The sequence below is a fragment of the Opisthorchis viverrini genome (assembly GCF_000715545.1).
Source record: "Opisthorchis viverrini unplaced genomic scaffold opera_v5_242, whole genome shotgun sequence".
Classification (NCBI taxonomy): domain Eukaryota; kingdom Metazoa; phylum Platyhelminthes; class Trematoda; order Opisthorchiida; family Opisthorchiidae; genus Opisthorchis; species Opisthorchis viverrini.
In genome coordinates, this window is record NW_008751898.1 from 739,153 (window position 1) to 742,376 (window position 3,224).

Sequence of the window (3,224 nt, forward strand, 5' to 3'; positions counted from 1 at the left end):
CCAACCTCCTGCTTATACCCAACCTCTTTCATCACCAGAGTGCTTTTCGTGTTATAAACCATTCTAATCAGGATCAATATGGGCTGGTAGATGTTTTGTCGGCTGGATTCGAACTTGTATTAGTAAATGATTGTGAGACTGAGCAGACCTCATTCGCAATTCAAAGGGCCAAATTGTTGACTAAGGAAATTCTCCCTCGCTTTTAGTTTACGGTCAAATTACTGGTTACCGTCGTCTCTTCCCTGTGACATTCTTCCATTATTAGCCAATAAAGTCTACCCTGGTCTCTTAATAAAATGAGTAAACTCGGGACAAATAACGGAGAACCCGGTTTCAGGGTTCTTTACTTTAGAGGAGAGGGATTGCATGATTCAAATACTGTCATTTCCTACCGTTTCTACCCGAGAGAACGCTATCAGATTTCAAGCAGAGTAGGTCCTGTTTTCAGCTTTCTCTCTACGGAATTGGTTGGCCTTTCTTCAATGCACCACGATTTACAATAAGGCAGTGAAAGTTTGCTAGAGTATGTAACCTATCATTCTGTTGTTCACACTGAAAGAGGAACCTACAGCCCGCTCCTTTAGCTGCACGTTAATCATGACTATTTAAAGTAATTAGACAAAACTAATCTCTTTGACGCTGAGGTTGAAGATTTCCCGTCTAATATTCTTGGCACACTGAAAGCTGTGTACTGAGTCATAAATTGCCCTGTAAAATGTCAGGTTCATTAGTCTTCATCAGCCTTCGCGTGTAATTATCAGATCGAACGAACATTGGTCGTAGCTAATCTATCGTTTGGAAACCCGAAGAACAATACAGGTAACTAATACGTGTTAATCAACGGGATATTTCAAAGCAGATTTTAGTATTTGTTTGTCAAAGTATAGCGGGCAGATCCCATTCGTTGAATACATCATATAGCTGACTGGAATATTTTAGTCTTTTGGGTGTTGGGTTGATTTCTGATTGTAAATAAGCGGCTTGTTTACAGGAATTGGCGTTCTTGTTTACCAGTGTGTTTAGCTGTTCAACATATTTGAACGTGTGTTGGCGTTCTGTGTTAACCAATAATACCAGCAACACTTGTTGTGGGAAATGACCATTCGAGGAAATTTTCGAAGTAGCTTGGAAAAGTGTCTCCGCCCAATAAGACCCTCGAGGAAATTTTCGAAGTAGCTTGGAAAAATGTCGTTAGTGATTCCGCCCAATAAGACCTAATCATCCAGATGATAATTGCTCATTGCTTAAAGTCCTCTGGTAATGTCACCAGTGTCCTCTCCAGTCTCTAATTCATTCGTGCGCAAAGAAAGATGTTGATACGATTTTGAAGTTGACTTGTTTTATAGACTGAGTTTACCCTTATTCTGATACCAGGGTTTGAATTCCGATGGATTAATGCGCGCGTTTTTATTGACAAGAGATGAACATCACACTCTGGTTTGCAGAATGTCCGGAATAGTGTGGTCTTTTATGAATCGCCTACGTATGATAAAACTGGCTTCTTGGCTAAGGGCCATTCAATAAGGAATATTAGTAATGCACGCCATTATGGTTCTATGAAAATTCACTAATATTGATTTGTTATTTTCTAATTCCAATGCATACTCATAGTTACGCTGGATGACTTTGTGGTGTTGAATATTTAACGCCGCTTGTTGCTCAAAAATAACGCAGGATATTTTTCATGTGCGTTAGCTTTTATTTTATTTTATTTCACATCCAGGCTCAACTTTTAAACTGCCCTCAACTAACCGCTGTGTTCCATTAGCCTGGTATTTAGACAGGACCATCGACAGGTTTAACACAGAAGACCGTTTAGCTTATCTGTGTGTTCTGTTTGTGATGACACTAAACCTTGCTTGTGCGAATGTCTTCACAGTTCGGCTTCAACCGATCTTTTGCAATACAGCTTGGAAAATTGCTCAACAAATCGTATCTTATATCCTACATTGTTTTATATATTGTCCTATATTGTTTCTATACTGTCCCGGATAAAAGATACCCACTATTTACATAAATATCGTGAGTCAGCACGATATTCAGGAAAATGGTCCTGATTTTGAAAGCGTGTGACGAGCTTAAACGGTCTGCGTGTTTTTCTTGTCAGTTTCTTACAAATACTCAATAGAGCCCTGCCTTGAACATGGTTAAATTCTCGATTGTACCACTTGAAATCCTAAGGTGTAAAAACACCACAAGCGTATGACTTGGTGGGGTTATTTTTACTCTACGTAGCTTATGACAAGCCATATTCCGGAGTTTACCGAGAAAATCCTAGGTTAGAAGACATCCTTTACTCTGCCTCATGAATATCATGACTCGATCAAGCTAGTCGGAATGAAACTAATGACAAATTGAACGCCAATCGGCTGATCTCATAAGTCCTTCACCTCTGCTCAGCCACGGACAGCAAAACTGTTTTGAAGCACCGAAAGCAAACTTAATCACGGTAGCAAATGTGATGGCTTGAACGAACAAATCAGTTGATGGCTTCGACAAAACTGGATAGCTGTTGATAAACCACACAATAAAGTTACAGCTGAAGTTAGAAGTACATGTGTATGTTACCTTTTTTGGATTACATGACATAAAAGTGATCAACCAGCACTACAACTTCTGTTTACCAGAGGTCAAACAGAAGCACAGAATATAGACAGATTGGCAGTTAGAAGTGATAAGTCGTCCTTCCTTATTGGGAGAACAGAATAGTCCTCCCTGTAAGGCAAACTTTATTAGACCAGTTCAAATAACGTCAGCTCATCTGCGGATAGTCACAAGACACCCCCATCACTACAATGTTGCAGTACTTAAGATCCCGTCGCTGAATGAGCCCAAAGGAATCCGAATCATATTTCTTGGGCAGATAAAAAACGCTCTCCTCGGATATCCTACCACAGGCGTGTTGACGATTCTGCCATTTAAGAGCACCGATCAAGTCATTTTTCCGTACTTTGCACTACTCCATCTACTTATCTTAATGAGAACAGGCACGGACCTGCTGAAGCTCAGGCGCACATAGATTTTTTTCAACATCCAGTCCAAGCGCTAGGCCTCTCACAAATAAATGAGTGCGTTCCATGCACCTGGATCGAACACAGTCTAGGTGCCTGATTCAGAATGATATTATAATTATATTATGATGTTATGTCATATTATATTATATTATATTACATTACATTATATTATATTATACTATATTATTACATTACATTATATTATATTAT